Source organism: Lampetra fluviatilis, chromosome 14 (genome assembly GCF_964198595.1).
Source record: "Lampetra fluviatilis chromosome 14, kcLamFluv1.1, whole genome shotgun sequence".
NCBI classification, from domain to species: Eukaryota; Metazoa; Chordata; class Hyperoartia; order Petromyzontiformes; family Petromyzontidae; genus Lampetra; species Lampetra fluviatilis.
In genome coordinates this window covers 858,116-877,259 of record NC_136288.1, presented here as the reverse complement: position 1 = coordinate 877,259, position 19,144 = coordinate 858,116, and the positions used below count along the sequence as shown (strand labels likewise).

The 19,144-nt window shown below is 45.1% G+C and overlaps 4 non-coding genes across 4 annotated transcripts; all 4 read right to left on the bottom strand.

Moving 5' to 3' along the window:
* Positions 1 to 10,405: 10,405 nt before the first annotated feature.
* On the bottom strand, positions 10,406 to 10,477 carry TRNAE-CUC (transfer RNA glutamic acid (anticodon CUC)). Its single transcript has one exon. It is a non-coding gene; the product is annotated as a tRNA-Glu (tRNA).
* A 1,145-nt stretch (positions 10,478 to 11,622) lies between these two features.
* Positions 11,623 to 11,694, bottom strand: TRNAE-CUC (transfer RNA glutamic acid (anticodon CUC)). The gene has a single exon. It is a non-coding gene; the product is annotated as a tRNA-Glu (tRNA).
* A 6,033-nt stretch (positions 11,695 to 17,727) lies between these two features.
* On the bottom strand, positions 17,728 to 17,799 carry TRNAE-CUC (transfer RNA glutamic acid (anticodon CUC)). Its single transcript has one exon. It is a non-coding gene; the product is annotated as a tRNA-Glu (tRNA).
* A 1,212-nt stretch (positions 17,800 to 19,011) lies between these two features.
* TRNAE-CUC (transfer RNA glutamic acid (anticodon CUC)) lies at positions 19,012 to 19,083 on the bottom strand. The gene has a single exon. It is a non-coding gene; the product is annotated as a tRNA-Glu (tRNA).
* Between the last annotated feature and the right edge of the window lie 61 nt (positions 19,084 to 19,144).

Here is a 19,144-nt window from a genome sequence, read left to right as displayed (position 1 = left end):
GTACGGGAGGCACCGACGGGATCGAATCAGCGGCCGCACGACCTCGTTACATCTGCGGGGGCCAGCGGCGTGGCTGGATCTCCCGATTGCGCTAGGTGCACAGCTGGACGCTGTGGAGGAGCCAGAATCGCTGCCTTCGAGCATGCCACACCGACTGCACGTGGAACACTTCGAGGTTACAGTCGGCGACTGGACGGCGTTTACACGACGATTTCGGGCAGCGTATGAGTCGCTCGGGTGGATGGAAGCTGAAGTGCTACGGGCCCTGCCAATGGCCTTGGACAACGACGCGCTGGCGACGTTCTACGGCCTCCCTCGGGGGGTTCACTTGTCGTTGTCAGGGATATTCACGGCGATGCAGGACATTTATGAACCTCGATCGGTCGCCAAGCGCAAGTTTCAGTTGAAACGACGAGCAGTGGGAGAATCTCCCCTCGCGTATCGCAGTGCGCTATTGACCCTCGGCCAAGCGGCTTACCCGGCAATGAATGAGGCTGCCCTTGATTCCTTGGCCCAGGAGAAGCTGTTGCAGATGGCGAAGGAGCTACGAGTCGTCCTCTCACTTCCCAGCGACAGCGACGACGACGGGTCATCTTTGCAGATTGCAAGGAACAACCAGGTCAACCTGGATCGTCGCGACGAGCCATCGGCGGTGCCACCACAGCCCCTGGTGGTGGGCGTCGGGGCGGATGGAGGCCTACCGGAGTGGAAGCCGACGTCGCTGAAGGCAGCGGCCGCACGACCGCTGTTGGACCCACCCCGCCGCTCGGGGATGGGCGGACGTGGCGGTCCGCTGACGTGCTACGAGTGCGGGCATCGAGGACACTTCGCACGGGACTGCTGGAGACGGAGAGGCGTCTTCCCGCGATCATCACGAGCCTACAACCGGGGATTTTACCCAGCGCAGGATTATCAGGCGAGTCGCGACACATGCAATACACGACAGTATCCTACACCTCACCCATCCGCAACACCATACACTGTTGATATCCCTTCGTATGATGCACAGGGGAATGCTGTATGGGGTGCGTTGGCTCATCATGTTTTGGGAGCCGCGCTGGGTTCGTCGGATGTGATGGCGCTTGTTCAAGGGGTTCAGGTTCGAGTCATTGTCGATACGGGGGCTTCGGCGACACTTATTTCCTTGCAAACTTCCGATTATTACCAACCTCGCCACATGTTTTGGAACCTGTGGATGGGCCATGTATAGCGGCAAATGGAGGCAGCTTGGGAATTTTGGGTCGAATACTTGCAACGATACAAGTCGGGGAGGTGTGCGTAACTGGATACATTTTGGTTTCATCTGTTTTGGCTGTACCTTGTTTGTTAGGCACGGATTTTTTGCAAAAGATGCCAATTAAGATTTCGATTGAGAAGGGACGATTGGAATTGCCATCTGGGAAGTGCCTAAAATTCTTGGGAACTCCGTCTAAATTTGCTCGTGTCAACGCTGTGGTTCAGGCGGTGGATAGCCGCACGGTGCGCGTTCTGCCTGCGACGCAGATGCTTGTGCCGTTAAGGTTGATACAAGGGCTGTCAGTGGGTAACTTGGAGGAAGGCATTCTGTTGTCGCCCTCAAATGCCGTGGCACGAATGCCCTCTTTGGTGGGTGCTTTTACGATGGTGCCGGCGACGGCTGAACCGTTCATTCAGATTGTGAACACTGGACACGAGCCGGTCGTTATTCAAGAGGGGACTACGTTGGCGCACGCGTTGGTCGCGCGGGGTTCGGAAGGAGATGCGTGTTTGGCAACTGGGGGTGGTGACACGCTGCCACGGGTGGAGGAGGAACCGAGCTGGTTTCGCGATTTGTATCAATGCAACGACGATTTGACACCCGAGCAGCGGACGCGGTTAAGGAAATTACTTTGGGAATTCAGGGACGTTTTTAGCTCAGGAAAGTTTGATGTCGGTCGCACGACCTTATTGTGACATCACATTGATACTAGTGATGCGCCCCCAATTCGATTGAATCCTCACCGTGTGAGCCCGCTGGAAAAGGATTGCAATCTGAAAACGGTTGACGAGATGTTGCAACAGAATATCGTCTCCCCTTCTTCCAGCCCATGGGGAGCTCCGATCGTATTGGTTAAAAAACGAGATGGTTCTCCACGATTTTGTGTGGATTACCGCAAATTGAATAAGGTTTCAGTGGTGGATGCATACCCGCTCCCGCGCATTGACGACTCATTGTCCGGTGCAAAGTTTTTTCCCACTTTGGATCTCTTGTCTGGCTTTTGGCAATTGCCTTTGGACGAGGAATCTAAACCGAAGATGGCCTTCCGCACGCCGCAAGGGTTGTTCCAATTGAATGTGCTACCAATGGGGCTGCACTCCATGCCAGCCACCTTTCAAAGATTGATGGAACTTGTTTTGTCTGGATTGCAGTGGGAGTCATGTTTGATATATCTTGACGACGTCATCGTGTTCAGTAAGGATTTTGAGGGACATTTGCAGCGGCTACGGGCTGTGTTTGGCAGGGTGCGGGATGACAATTTGAAATTTAAACCCCAAAAATGCCATTTGTTGAGAACGTCTGTTAAATACTTGGGGCATGTGGTCAGTGAAGCGGGGGTCGCCACAGACCCGGAGAAAACCAGTTGTGTACGTGCATGGCCAGTACCTAAGACAGTGTCGGAAGTACGTAGCTTTGTGGGATTTGCATCATACTACCGTCGATTTGTTAAAAACTTTGCCACAATTGCGAGGCCGCTGCACACGCTGACTGCTAAAGGTAAGACGTTTCTGTAGGGGTGACGAGGAACAGCGTTCGTTTGAAACGCTCCGGGACGCTTTGGCGGACGCACCGCCGCTCGGATATCCAAATTTTGCGGAAATGTTTATTTTGGACACCGATGCCAGTGATACGGGCATAGGCGCTGTATTGTCGCAAACGATTGACGGAGTTGAAAGGGTCGTTGCGTATGGCAGCTGTGTACTGTCCCTGGCAGAGCAAAGATATTGTGTAACACGCAGGGAATTGTTGGCGATTGTAAACTTTGTGCAGCTGTATCGACCATACTTGTACGGGTGGCAATTTTTGGTCCGCACCGACCACGCGGCACTCCAGTACTCCTTGCGGATCGATCAACCCTCGGGCCAAATGGCCCGCTGGCTTGAGGTCCTGCAGGGATACTCATTCACGGTCCAGCACAGGAAAGGGACGCGTCATGTTAACACTGATGCTCTGTCCCGATTGCCTCAATCATCGGGCTTGTGTAGATGCTCCGAGGGATCGCTGCGCTGTGGGCCGCCGCTGCAGGGCATTCCAGCCATGGCCGCTGCAGCCGATTCAGACCGGGTTGACGAAGCACCGCCTATAGAGCCTGGGTTGCTGGGATTGTCACGGGATCGTTGGGCGCGCTTGCAGGTGGACGATCCTTCGCTTACCAAAATGAGGCTTCGGGCCTCTCGTTCCAAACAGTCGGATGATCGGGCCTTTCTTCGACTCGTTGACGACCTCCTGGTCAGATGGGATGTCGTCTTGCAGAAGTTTTGTATTGTGGTACCACTATGTTTGAGAGGGGAACTTATTCACGACACGCACGAGCGATTGATGCACTTGGGGGAGAAGAAAACGGCTTTGACTCTGAGTAACGATTTCTATTGGTCGGGATTACAGAATGATGTTCATTTGTATGTTAAGGCTTGTCACGAGTGCGCACGGCGGAAGGCGCCAGCACAGCCATATTGGGTACCATTGCAATCGATACGTGTTTCGCGGGTGAACGAGATTGTAGCCCTTGATATTCTGGGACCATTCCCCGTTACCCCGCGGGGTCACAAATACCTGCTTGTGGGGGTCGAGTACCTCACTCGGTGGCCTATGGCATGGCCGTTAGCGGACGAATTGGCAGGATCGATAGTGGAGGCCTTCCTGCAGAGTTCCCTTTTTGACAAAGGTGCCCCGGAGCACCTGCTTACAGACCAGGGTAAAAAAATTTCATCCCGCCTATTGAAGAAAGTGTGTGACACATTGGGTAAAAAGAAAATTCAGACATCCCCATACCACCCACAAACTGACGGGATGGTCGAGCGTCTTCATCGAACATTGACGTCTATGTTGTGCCAACAGGTTAATTCGACTCAGACAGACTGGGATCTCCATGTCCCGGCGGCCTTGGCCACTTATAAATTAACCCCACACGATTCAACAGGGTATTCACCCTTCTATTTGATGTATGGTCGTGAACCAGAAGCCCCGGCCTTGGTCAGGCTGGGGGTGAAATCTAAAGGAAAGTCGCCAACGGTGCCTGTCCCCATGCGTGATGCATTGGATCGGTTGAAAGAGGCCAGGGAGGCCTCGCTGGGAAATACGGAACTAAGGCAGGCAGCTAATGAGCGCCTGCAAGGTACACAGCCTCCACGTGAACCATGGCAGGTGGAGGACAAGGCCTGGTTACATTGTCCGATGGTGCCGGTAGGCACATCACCGAAATTCCATCGGCCCTGGCAGGGGCCCGTTGAGATTGTGGAAGTTCGTCGGGATCAGAGTGTGAGGATTCGATACGGTCGCCGATTATGGCACATTCACCCGTCGCGCTTGAAGAGATATGTGGTGCCTTATGATGCGTCATCTCCCATCCCGGAACGGCCTGTATTGGATGTGTCTGACGAGCGTACTGTGCGGCGACGGAAGGACGCACCTCAGCAGTCTACCCCCCGTGTGTCTGCAGGATCACCATTTTTGAGTCAGGGGACACCCCGGGACACACGAGGTCACGTTAGGGTCTCATCGGGGAATGGCCGGTGTAACGACGTGGGGCGCACGTTTTGGGCAGGACGCTGCCCCGCACCTACGGACAGAGATGCCCTGCCCCCTGTTCAGTCGAGCCGGGGTGACGGACCGGCTGCGGGAACCCGCTCAAGACGATTGACTTTTTCTTAAAACTTTGGGAGTTGGGGATTGTGTACATTCTGTTGTATATTGTGTTTTCCTTGTATGCTGTGTTTCCGCGTGACGCGTTGTGCTTAGCCGGGACGGCTAACTTTTTTCAACAGGGGGGGGGGGTGATGTAGGACTTGAAATCACGCGCCACGCGTTTTGTTGCTAGGCAAGCGAGCAGAGTACAGTGGAAGCATCTGAGGACATAGTTGTTGTTGTCGTGGCATTAAGGGGGGGGGGTCGTTAAGAGACGTGACAGGTGTTAGGGGTGACTGAGGACGCAGGCCGGTGATTGGTCAGGAGGGTGAGTGGTTAATGACCGATGCCGGCCTGGTGGCAATAACATGGTCACGTGAGGCTGGGGGCCTGGGGGCGAGTAGCAAAGCGAGGGATGAGATAATTGATTGGGACTGATTGGTGCAGGATATAGGGCACAGCGTAATGGAGAGACGGGAGTCTTGGTTTGGATTGGAGCTGGAGCGGTTGGTGCCCAGGAGAGAGACGGAGCAGCAGTGAGCAGGGTTAGGTACGATAAGGATAGAGAGAACACAGTGTACGGTAGAGTGGATAGAGAGAACACAGTGTACGGTTAGCAGTGGATAGAGAGAACACAGTGTACGGTAGCAGTGGATAGAGAGAACGCAGTGTACGGTAGCAGTGGATAGAGAGAACGCAGTGCACGGTAGTAGTAGATAGAGAGAATACAGTGTACGGTAGAAACGGGAAGACATGGAGTGCTGTTAATGGCGAGTAGTGCATCGGAGAGAATGGAGAGACACGGAGCGATGATGAGGAGGTGTGAACTCTACACGTGAATAAACGAGACGAGAAAGACAACGAGATTACGAGTCCTACACAATGTAAAAGGTAATATAGAGTTTGTAATTGTATAGTGAATATACAGCAGTGTGATATACAGTAGGGCGGATAGAATAATACATAGTGTAATATTACACTATGTATTATTCTAAGGGAAAGGGTGGTTTATAGTAATACAGTATATAATTTAATGTTGGGTTTGTCTATGGCAGCATATAGTACGGGGTAGACCCGTGTGATGTAAGGAAAAAAGTTTAGCTGGAAGCATATTTTATTTTTTGCGACGTAGAATTGTAATATATTACTTACTGTTAGTAGCTAAGCTTATTGGAGAGTATATTTAGTATACTGATGATACTATGTAGTTTATACTTTAGTTTTTTACGTGGTTGTTTAGTTACTGCAGCTACATACTATTAACATTCCTTCCCTTTATTAATGCTACCCCTATCCCCTCCCTTTGATGCTGCTAATCCTGCATAATGCACGGGCATAATATGTATTGGAAACCCCCCGCCCACCTCAAAGTAGTACTAATCACATATCTGCATTTCCCATAAATATGCTAAATTCCTCTTGATATGCAAATTATTTTGTCAAGGCGCTCTTCCCCTTCCAACCCAGCTTAAATATACGCTCCAAGCGTGGTGGTGTTTCAATCAGACGCTGTCTCCCCGACAGACTTGGACTTCACCTGAGGACGGCTGCTTGCGTTGTAGCCAAAACGTCGTGAGAATAATTTTATTGTGTTTTATTTGTATTATTTTATTATTTCCCTTCTACGTGACTTTACCGAAAGAAACAAGAAGATGAATCTCTGCAGTCACGAAAGCTTTAAATCGAAAAAGAAAATAACTTTTTTAATTATATATTTTAAAAATGTTCCCTGACCGGGAATCAAACCCGGGCCGCGGAGAGCGCCGAATCCTAACCACTAGACCACCAGGAAAGCTGGTTGAGATGTCGCCACATGTCCTGCTGTCCTGGCACCTCCAACACCGGGAGAGTTGATGGTGCATTGGAATCGGTTCACGAGATTTACGTGGAATTGTGAGACCATAAGAGTGAAAGATACTAAGAGGAAGCAACGAAATATGTCAATGGGAGAGTAGTGCAGGGGAAACTTGCAGCAGAGCAAATAATCAATTTCTTGCAAAGAATACAATGCCAGTGAGTGGAAAACCGTCTGAAAGTCACCGTAAACGTGAACACAATCAGTTAAGATCCGAAATGGTTTATTACGTCTTTCCAATGATTGCTAAGCCAGAATCCATCTTCTCGGTTGAAATTGTCTCTGTGCTTGTATATGTGGATCGCCTCGTGAACGAATCTCTCATGGTAGCCAGATGGATTGCAGATAACCTCTGTCTTGGAGAAGTCAATATCATGTGAGCCCACTGAATTGTAACAGTGATCTGCCACGGCTGAGGTGTTTGTCCTACCGTGTTTCAAGTCTGCTTTATGTTCACGGATGCGGTCCGAGACATGTCGTTTGGTTTCTCCAATGTAACTGCTACCACAGAGGCAACTTAGTTTGTAGACGCCAGGGTACTGTATGTCTGGAACCACATCTTTTACAGACGGGACCAGATCACGGATTTTATGTACTGTGTTGAATCGGACCTGGATCTTGTGTTTTATCAGGATTTTGGAGATCTTTTTTGTGACCCCAGCAATGTAGGTTAAGGTGATGGTCTTGAAAGGCTCCTCAACAGGATCCTTCTTGATGGTTGGAGTGATGGCTTTGCGGATTGTGTAGTAGGAGTAGCCATTAGCCTTAAGAGCTTGGGGTACGTGTTTGAGTTCACTGGCAATGTGTTCCTGGTCGGAGATGCATTGGGCTCTATGGTATAGAGTCTTGATGAGGGAATTCTTCTGGGATGGATGGTGGTGGGAATCCGGTTTTAGATAAACATTCGTATGGGTGGCTTTCCTGTAGACAGTGTGACTCATTGAACCATCAGGTCTCCTTTTAATTAGGACATCCTACGGCCTTTCACTGGAAAAAGACAGAGGCCTTTCACTGGAAAAAGACAGAGTTTCTCTGCAAGCCATCTGGCTACCATGAGAGATTCGTTCATGAGGCGATCCACATATACAAACACAGAGACAATTTCAACCGAGAAGATGGATTCTGGCTTAGCAATCATTGGAAAGACGTAATAAACCATTTCGGATCTTAACTGATTGTGTTCACGTTTACGGTGACTTTCAGACCGCTTTCCACTCACTGGCATTGTATTCTTTGCAGGGAATGGATTCTTTTCTCTGCTGCAAGTTCCCCACACTACTCTCCCATTGACATATTTTGTTGCTTCCTCTTAGTATCTTTCACACGACGGTCAATGGTACAGTCTATAATAACAAATAGTATAAAATTGATATGCTTAATACAATGTACAAAGTAATATATAGTATCGTAATTGTATAGTGAATATACAGCAGTGTAATATACATTAGGGTGGGTAGAATAATGCATGGTGTAATATTACAATGTATAAAGTTTAGGGTGGTTAATAGCAATACAGTATATAATTTAATGTTGGGTTTGCCTATGGCAGTATATAGTATGGTGAAAACTCGTGTGATGTAAAAGAATAAAGTTTAGATGGAAGCATATTATATTTTTTACGACGTAGAATTGTAATGTATTACTTACTGTTAGTAACTCAGCTTATTGTAGAGTATAGTTAGTATGCTGATGATACTATGTCGTTTATACTTTAGTTGTTTACGTGGTGGTTTTAGTTACTACAGCTACATACTATTAACACTCCTTCCCTTTATTAATGCTACCCCTATCCCCTCCCTTTGATGCTGCTAATCCTGCATAATGCACGGGAATAAGTTGTACTAATCACAAACCTGCATTTCCCATATCCCCTCCCTTTGATGCTGCTCATCCTGCATAATGTACGGGCATAAGTAGTACTAATCACATACCTGCATTTCCTATAAATATGCTAAATTCCTCGTGATATGCAAATTCCTTTGTCAAGGCGCTCTTCCCCCTCCAAACCAGCTTAAAAATACCCTGCCAAGCTTGGTGGTGTTCATTCAGACGTTGTCTTTCTGACAGACCTGCTCTTCATCTGAGGACGGCTAATTGCGTTGTGGCCGAAACGTCGTGAGAATTATTTTATTATGTTTTATTTTTATTCTTTTATTATTTCCATTCTACGTGACTTTACCGAAAGAATCAAGAAGATGAATCCCTGCAGTCATGAAAGCTTTAAATCGAAATCTAACAACTTCCCTGGTGGTTTGGTGATTAAAATTCGAAGCTCTCAATGCTGCGGTCTGAGTTCAGTTCCCGGTCACGGAATGAGGCTCTTGGTGTCTCTTTTAAAGCAGTTACACTTTTCCGTAAAGAAGAAAATAACTTTTTTCATTATTTATAAAAAAAAATGTTCCCTGACCCGGAATGGAACCATGGCCGCGGCGGTGAGAGTGCCGAATCCTAACCACTAGACCACCAGGGAAGCTGGTTGAGGTGTCTCCACATGTCCTGCTGTCCTGGCACCTCCAACACCGGTAGCTCGCTCGAGAGTTGATGGAGCAATGGAATCTGTTCACGGGATTGACTGTGGAATCGTGATACCGTAAGAGATGGCGACTGCCTGGGAAAACCTTCGGTCAGCAGTAGAAGTTCAAGCCTGGTGATAATGCGGGACAGCAGGACACGTGGAGGCGCAATCACCAATTTCCCTGGTGTGGCAACTGGTTAGGTTTTGGCGCTCCCTCTGCCCCCGCTCGGGATCGAATCCCCGTAAGGGAAATAGTATTTTGGTTTCATTTTAAAAGCAGTTCCACGAATGCCTGAATTGAAAGTATTTATATTATTGATTTATTCGGTAAAGTCACGTAAATAGAAATAAAAAGCAAACAAAATACAAAGGACAATATTTTTTCAAAGTAACAAAACTAAAAAATGAATGGAAAATCATAAAAGCAAAAAAACATACAATAAAAAAATACGAAGACAAAATTAAAAATCAATTGAAAACGATTAAAGCAAAAAACCTTCGAATTTTTTATTCTATTTAACTCTTTTTATTGTTGGTTATTTTCTTTCATAATTTTCAATGCATTTTTATCTTCATTTTATCTTTATTCTTTTTAATAGCATTTTTTTTTATTTTTTGTTTTCAATTTACGTGACTTTACCTAACGAACCAAGAATATGAATTCCTGCAGTCACGAAAGTTTTAAGTAAAAAAAATAGTTAACTTTTTTATTTACGTAAAAAGTGTTCTTTTACAGGGATTCTCACGCAGGCTGCTGCGGTGAAATGGCAAATCCTAACCACTAGACTACCAGTGAAGCTGTTGGAGGTGCCTCCACGTGTCTTGCAATCCTGGCACCTCCAACACCGGGAGCTCGCTCGAGAGTTGATGGTGCATTGAAATCTGTTCACGAGATTTACGTGGAATCGTGAGACCATAAGAGATGGCGACTGCCTGGGGAATACTTCAGTCAGCAATCGAAGATCAAGCCTGGTGATGATGCGGGACAGCAGGACACGTGGAGGTACATCTAACAACTTCCCTGGTGGTCTGGTGATTAAAATTCGAAGCTCTCAGTGCTGCGGTCTGGGTTCAGTTCCAGGTCACGGAATGAGGCTCTTGGTGTCTTTTTTAAAGGAGTTAAACTTTTCCGTAAAGAAGAAAATAACTTTTTTTTATTGTTTATGAAAATGTGTTCCCTGACCGGGAATCGAACCCGGGCCGCGGCGGTGAGAGCGCCGAATCCTAACCACTAGACCACCAGGGAAGCTGGTTGAGGTGTCTCCACATGTCCTGCTGTCCTGGCACCTCCAACACCGAGAGCTCGCTTGAGTGTTGATGGAGCAATGGAATCTGTTCACGGGATTGACTGTGGAATCGTGATACCGTAAGAGATGGCGACTGCCTGGGAAAACCTTCGGTCAGCAGTAGAAGTTCAAGCCTGGTGATAATGCGGGAAAACAGGACACGTGGCGGCACAATCACCAATTTCGCTGGTGTGGCAACTGGTTAGGTTTTGGCGCTCCCTCCGCCCCAGCTCGGGATCGAATCCCCGTAAGGGAAATAGTATTTTGGTTTCATTTTCAAAGCAGTTCCACGAATGCCTGAATTAAAAATATTCATAGTATTGATTAATTCGGTAAAGTCACGTAAATAGAAATAAAAAGTAAACAAAATACTAATGTTTTTTTTTAAGTAACAAAAATAAAAAATGAATGGAAAATCATTAAAGCAAAAAACCTTCGCATTTTTAATTTTATTTAACTCTTTTTATTATTGGGTTTTTTCTTTCATAATTTTCAATGCATTTTTATCTTTATTTTTATTCTTTTTAATTGCATTTTTATTATTTTTTGTTTTTTTTATGTACATGACTTTACCTAACGAACCAAGAATGTGAATTCCTGCAGTCACGAAAGTTTTAAGTAAAAAAATAGTTAACTTTTTTTATTTACGTAAAAAGTGTTCTTTGACAGGGATTCTTACCCAGGCCGCTGAGGTGAAATGGCAAATCCTAACCACTAGACTACCAGTGAAGCTGTTGGAGGTGCCTCCACGTGTCCTGCTATCCTGGCACCTCCAACACCGGGAGCTCGCTCGAGAGTTGATGGTGCATTGGAATCTGTTCACGAGATTTACGTGGAATCGTGAGACCATAAGAGATGGCGACTGCCTGGGGAACACTTCAGTCAGCAATCGAAGATCAAGCCTGGTGATGATGCGGGACAGCAGGACACGTGGAGGTACATCTAACAACTTCCCTGGTGGTCTGGTGATTAAAATTCGAAGCTCTCAGTGCTGCGGTCTGGGTTCAGTTCCCGGTCACGGAATGAGGCTCTTGGTGTCTTTTTTAAAGGAGTTAAACTTTTCCGTAAAGAAGAAAATAACTTTTTTATTGTTTATGAAAAAGTGTTCCCTGACCGGGAATCGAACCCGGGCCGCGGCGGTGAGAGCGCCGAAGCCTAACCACTAGACCACCAGGGAAGCTGGTTGAGGTGTCTCCACATGTCCTGCTGTCCTGGCACCTCCAACACCGAGAGCTCGCTTGAGTGTTGATGGAGCAATGGAATCTGTTCACGGGATTGACTGTGGAATCGTGATACCGTAAGAGATGGCGACTGCCTGGGAAAACCTTCGGTCAGCAGTAGAAGTTCAAGCCTGGTGATAATGCGGGAAAACAGGACACGTGGCGGCACAATCACCACTTTCGCTGGTGTGGCAACTGGTTAGGTTTTGGCGCTCCCTCCGCCCCCGCTCGGGATCGAATCCCCGTAAGGGAAATAGTATTTTGGTTTCATTTTCAAAGCAGTTCCACGAATGCCTGAATTAAAAATATTCATAGTATTGATTAATTCGGTAAAGTCACGTAAATAGAAATAAAAAGTAAACAAAATACTAATGTTTTTTTTAAGTACCAAAAATAAAAAAATGAATGGAAAATCATAAAAGCAAAAAACCAAACAATAAAAAAATACGAAGACAAAATTTAAAATCAATTGAAAATAATTAAAACAAAAAACATTCGCATTTTTAATTTTATTTAACTCTTTTTATTGTTGGTTTTTTTCTTTCATAATTTTCAATGCATTTTTATCTTTATTTTACTTTTATTCTTTTTAATTGCATTTTTTATTATTTTTGTTTTTTATTTACGTGACTTTACCTAACGAACCAAGAATATGAATTCCTGCAGTCACGAAAGTTTTAAGTAAAAAAATAGTTAACGTTTTTATTTACGTAAAAAGTGTTCTTTGACAGGGATTTTTACCCAGGCCGCTGCGGTGAAATGGGAAATCCTAACCACTAGACTACCAATGAAGCTGTTGGAGGTGCCTCCACGTGTCCTGCTATCCTGGCACCTCCAACACCGGGAGCTCGCTCGAAAGTTGATAGTGCATTGGAATCTGTTCACGAGATTTACGTGGAATCGTGAGACCATAAGTGATGGCCACTGCCTGGGGAACACTTCAGTCAGCAATCGAAGATCAAGCCTGGTGATGATGCGGGACAGCAGTACAACTTATTGGTTCTTTCGGTAAAGTCACGTAGAATGGAAATATTAAAATAATAAAAATAAAACATAATAAAATAATTCTCACGACGTTTCGGCCACAACGCAAGCAACCATCCTCAGGTGAAGAACAGGTCTGTCAGACAGACAGCGTCTGAATGAACACCACCAGGCTTGGCAGCATATATTTAAGCTGGGTTGGAGGGGGAAGAGCACCTTGAAAAAGGAATTTGCATATCAAGAGAAATGTAGCATATTCATGGGAAATGCAGGTATGTGATTAGTGCTACTTATGCCCGTGCATTATGCAGGATTAGCAGCATCAAAGGGAGAGGTTATGGGAAATGCAGGTATGTGATTAGTACTACTTATGCCCGTGCATTATGCAGGATTAGCAACATCAAAGGGAGGGGATATGGGAAATGCAGGTATGTGATTAGTACTACTTATGCCCGTGCATTATGCAGGATTAGCAGCATCAAAGGGAGGGGATAGGGGTAGCATTAATAAAGGGAAGGAGTGTTAATAGTATGTAGCTGCAGTAACTAAAACCACCACGTAAACAACTGAAGTATAAACTACGTAGTATCATCAGTATACTAAATATACTCTACAATAAGCTGAGTTACTAACAGTAAATAATACATTACAATTCTATGTCGTAAAAAATATAATATGCTTCCATCTAAACTTTATTCATTTACATCACACGAGTTTTCACCATACTATATACTGCCATAGGCAAACCCAACATTAAATTATATACTGTATTGCTATAAACCACCCTAAACTTTATACATTGTAATATTACACCATGTATTATTCTACCCACCCTAATGTATATCACACTGCTGTATATTCACTATACAATTACGATACTATATATTACTTTGTACATTGTATTAAGCATATCAATTTTATACTATTTGTTATTATAGACTGTACCATTGACCGTCGTGTGAAAGATACTAAGAGGAAGCAACAAAATATGTCAATGGGAGAGTAGTGTGGGGAACTTGCAGCACAGCAAAGAATCCATTCCCTGCAAAGAATACAATGCCAGTGAGTGGAAAGCGGTCTGAAAGTCACCGTAAACGTGAACACAATCAGTTAAGATCCGAAATGGTTTATTACGTCCTTCCAATTGTAATAAAATACTCGGACGCTTCTCTCTGTCCTGTGTCCTTTATTTGGGTTTGATCTCTTTCCCTCACGGTACTCCCCTATATACTCTCCACCCCGCAGCCCCAGGCTGCTGTCGCTCCCGTAGCCCACACTCTGCAGCCCCAGGCTGCTGTCGCGCCGTGCAGACCCCTACTGCCGACTCCTCCCTTGCAGACCCGCTGCTCTCTGCAGCCTCCTCGCTGCTCCTCCTGCCCCCGGGCCGGTCACCGTTGGCCGACGGTGCCGATCCTCCTGGCTTGGGTGTGTGGCGACCTCACCACTCTCTCTCACCCTTCGCCCTGCGTGGCCTCTCACTTCTCATAGTCCCCGATCACTCCCGACTGCTTCCGGTTATCCCCCTTATAGACCGTTACCCTCTCCCCCACGTGACGTAACTCCTCCCCCCATGACGTCACTTCCGGAAGGTCGTTTACGCCCGCATTACACAATGATTGCTAAGCCAGAATCCATCTTCTCGGTTGAAATTGTCTCTGTGCTTGTATATGTGGATCGCCTCGTGAACGAATCTCTCATGGTAGCCAGATGGCTTGCAGAGAACCTCTGTCTTGGAGAAGTCAATATCATGTGAGCCCACTGAATTGTAACAGTGATCTGCCACGGCTGAGGTGTTTGTCCTACCGTGTTTCAAGTCTGCTTTATGTTCACGGATGAGGTCCGAGACATGTCGTTTGGTTTCACCAATGTAACTGCTACCACAGAGGCAACTTAGTTTGTAGACGCCAGGGTACTGTATGTCTGGAACCACATCTTTTACAGACGGGACCAGATCACGGATTTTATGTACTGTGTTGAATCGGACCTGGATCTTGTGTTTTATCAGGATTTTGGAGATCTTTTTTGTGACCCCAGCAATGTAGGTTAAGGTGATGGTCTTGAAAGGCTCCTCAACAGGATCCTTCTTGATGGTTGGAGTGATGGCTTTGCGGATTGTGTAGTAGGAGTAGCCATTAGCCTTAAGAGCTTGGGGTACGTGTTTGAGTTCACTGGCAATGTGTTCCTGGTCGGAGATGCATTGGGCTCTATGGTATAGAGTCTTGATGAGGGAATTCTTCTGGGATGGATGGTGGTGGGAATCCGGTTTTAGGTAAACATTCGTATGGGTGGCTTTCCTGTAGACAGTGTGACTCATTGAACCATCAGGTCTCCTTTTAATTCGGACATCCTACGGCCTTTCACTGGAAAAAGACAGAGTTTCTCTGCAAGCCATCTGGCTACCATGAGAGATTCGTTCATGAGGCGATCCACATATACAAACACAGAGACAATTTCAACCGAGAAGATGGATTCTGGCTTAGCGATCATTGGAAGGACGTAATAAACCATTTCGGATCTTAACTGATTGTGTTCACGTTTACGGTGACTTTCAGACGGTTTTCCACTCACTGGCATTGTATTCTTTGCAGGAAATTGATTATTTGCTCTGCTGCAAGTTTTCCCTGCACTACTCTCCCATTGACATATTTCATTGCTTCCTCTTAGTATCTTTCACACGACGGTCAATGGTACAGTGTATAATAACAAATAGTATCAAATTTATATGCTTAATACAATGTACAAAGTAATATATAGTATCGTAATTGTATAGTGAATATACAGCAGTGTGATATACCTTAGGGTGGGTAGAATAATACATGGTGTAATATTGCAATGCATAAGGTTTAGGGTGGTTTATGACGATACAGTATATAATTTAATGTTGAGTTTGTCGATGGCAGTATAAAGTACAGTGTAGACTCGTGTGATGTAAATGAATAAAGTTTAGATGGAAGCATATTATATGTTTTACGACGTAGAATTGTAATGTATTACTTACTGTTAGTAACTCAGCTTATTGTAGAGTATAGTTAGTATGCTGATGATACTATGTCGTTTATACTTTAGTTGTTTACGTGGTGGTTTTAGTTACTACAGCTACATATTATTAACACTCCTTCCCTTTATTAATGCTACCCCTATCCCCTCCCTTTGATGCTGCTAATCCTGCATAATGCACGGGAATAAGTTGTACTAATCACAAACCTGCATTTCCCATATCCCCTTCCTTTGATGCTGCTCATCCTGCATAATGCACGGGCATAAGTAGTACTAATCGCATACCTGCATTTCCTATAAATATGCTAAATTCCTCGTGATATGCAAATTCCTTTGTCAAGGCGCTCTTCCCCCTCCAAACCAGCTTAAAAATACGCTGCCAAGCCTGGTGGTGTTCATTCAGACGCTGTCTTTCTGACAGACCTGCTCTTCATCTGAGGACGGCTGCTTGCGTTGTGGCCGAAACGTCGTGAGAATTATTTTATTATGTTTTATTTTTATTATTTTATTATTTCCATTCTAAGTGACTATACCGAAAGAATCAAGAAGATGAATCCCTGCAGTCATGAAAGCTTTAAATCGAAATCTAACAACTTCCCTGGTGGTTTGGTGATTAACATTCGAAGCTCTCAATGCTGTGGTCTGAGTTCAGTTCCCGGTCACGGAATGGGGCTCTTGGTGTGTTTTTTAAAGCAGTTACACTTTTCCGTAAAGAAGAAAATAACTTTTTTCATTATTTATAAAAAAAAAAATGTTCCCTGACCCGGAATGGAACCATGGCCGCGGCGATGAGAGGGCCGAATCCTAACCACTAGAACACCAGTGAAGCTGGTTGAGGTGTCTCCACATGTCCTGCTGTCCTGGCACCTCCAACACCGGGAGCTCGCTCGAGAGTTGATGGAGCAATGGAATCTGTTCACGGGATTGACTGTGGAATCGTGATACCGTAAGAGATGGCGACTGCCTGGGAAAACCTTCGGTCTTCAGTAGAAGTTCAAGCCCAGTGATAATGCGGGACAGCCGGACACGTGGAGCCACAATCACCAATTTCCATGGTGTGGCAACTGGTTAGGTTTTGGCGCTCCCTCCGCCCCCGCTCGGGATCGAATCCCCGTAAGGGAAATAGTATTTTGGTTTCATTTTCAAAGCAGTTCCACGAATGCCTGAATTAAAAGTATTTATATTATTGATTAATTCGGTAAAGTCACGTAAGTAGAAATAAAAAGTAACAAAAATTCAAAAATGAATGGAAAATCATGAAAGCAAAAAAACATACAATAAAAAAATACGAAGACAAAATTAAAAATCAATTGAAAACGATAAAAGCAAAAAAACCGTCGAATTTTTTATTTTATTTAACTCTTTTTATTGTTGGTTATTTTCTTTCATAATTTTCAATGCAGTTTTATCTTCATGTTATCTTTATTCTTTTTAATTGCATTTTTTATTATTTTTTGTTTTCTATTTACGTGACTTTACCTAACGAACCAAGAATATGAATTCCTGCAGTCACGAAAGGTTTAAGTAAAAAAATAGTTAACTTTTTATTTACGTAAAAAGTGTTCTTTTACAGGGATTCTCACCCAGGCTGCTGCGGTGAAATGGCAAATCCTAACCACTAGACTACCAGTGAAGCTGTTGGAGGTGCCTCCACGTGTCTTGCAATCCTGGCACCTCCAACACCGGGAGCACGCTCGAAAGTTGATGGTGCATTGGAATCTGTTCACGAGATTTACGTGGAATCGTGAGACCATGAGTGATGGCGACTGCGTGGGGAACACTTCAGTCAGCAATCGAAGATCAAGCCTGGTGATGATGCGGGACAGCAGGACACGTGGAGGTACATCTAACAACTTCCCTGGTGGTCTGGTGATTAAAATTCGAAGCTCTCAGTGCTGCGGTCTGGGTTCAGTTCCCGGTCACGGAATGAGGCTTTTGGTGTCTTTTTAAAAGTATTTCAACTTTTCCGTAAAGAAGAAAATAACTTTTTTTGTTATTTATAAAAAGTGTTCCCTGACCGGGAATCGAACCCGGGCTGCGGCGGTGAGAGCGCCAAATCCTAACCACTAGACCACCAGGGAAGCTGGTTAAGGTGTCTCCACATGTCCTGCTGTCCTGGCACCTCCAACATCGGGAGCTCGCTCGAGAGTTGATGGAGCAATGTAATCTGTTCACGGGATTGACTGTGGAATCGTGATACCGTAAGAGATGGCGACTGCCTGGGAAAATCTTCGGTCAGCAGTAGAAGTTCAAGCCTGGTGATAATGCGGGAAAACAGGACACGTGGAGGCACAATCATCAATTTCTCTGGTGTGGTAACTGGTTAGGTTTTGGCGCTCCCTCCGCCCCGCTCGGGATCGAATCCCCGTAAGGGAAATAGTATTTTGGTTTCATTTTCAAAGCAGTTCCACGAATGCCTGAATTGAAAGTATTTATATTATTGATTAATTCGGTAAAGTCACATGAATAGAATAAAAAGTAAACAAAATACTAATATTGTTTTTAAGTAACAAAAATAAAAAAAATGAATGGAAAATCATGAAAGCAAAAAACCATACAATAAAAAAAATACGAAGACAAAATTCAAAATTAATTGAAAATAATAAAAGCAAAAAACCATCGAATTTATAATTTTATTTAACTTTTTTTTCTTGGTTATTTTCTTTCATAATTTTCAATGCATTTTTATCTTTAATTTATTTTTATTCTTTTTAATTGCATTTTTTTTTTTATTTTTTGTTTTTTATTTACGTGACTTTACCTAACGGACCAAGAATATGAATTCCTGCAGTCACGAAAGTTTTAAGCAAAAAAATTGTTAACTTTTTTATTTACGTAAAAAGTGTTCTTTGACAGGGATTCTTACCCAGGCCGCTGCGTGAAATGGCAAATCCTAACCACTAGACTACCAATGAAGCTGTTGGAGGTGCCTCCACGTGTCCTGCTATCCTGGCACCTCCAACATCGGGGAGCTGGCTCGAGAGTTGATGGTGCATTGGAATCTGTTCACGAGATTTACGTGGAATCGTTAGACCATAAGAGATGGCGACTGCCTGGGGAACACTTCAGTCAGCAATCGAAGATCAAGCCTGGTGATGATGCGGGACAGCAGGACACGTGGAGGTACATCTAACAACTTCCCTGGTGGTCTGGTGATTAAAATTCGAAGCTCTCAGTGCTGCGGTCTGGGTTCAGTTCCCGGTCACGGAATGAGGCTCTTGGTGTCTTTTTTAAAGCAGTTAAACTTTTCCGTAAAGAAGAAAATAACTTTTTTTAATGTTTATAAAAAAGTGTTCCCTGACCGGGAATCGAACCCGGGCCGCGGCGATGAGAGCGCCGAATCCTAACCACTAGACCACCAGGGAAGCTGGTTAAGGTGTCTCCACATGTCCTGCTGTCCTGGCACCTCCAACATCGGGAGCTCGC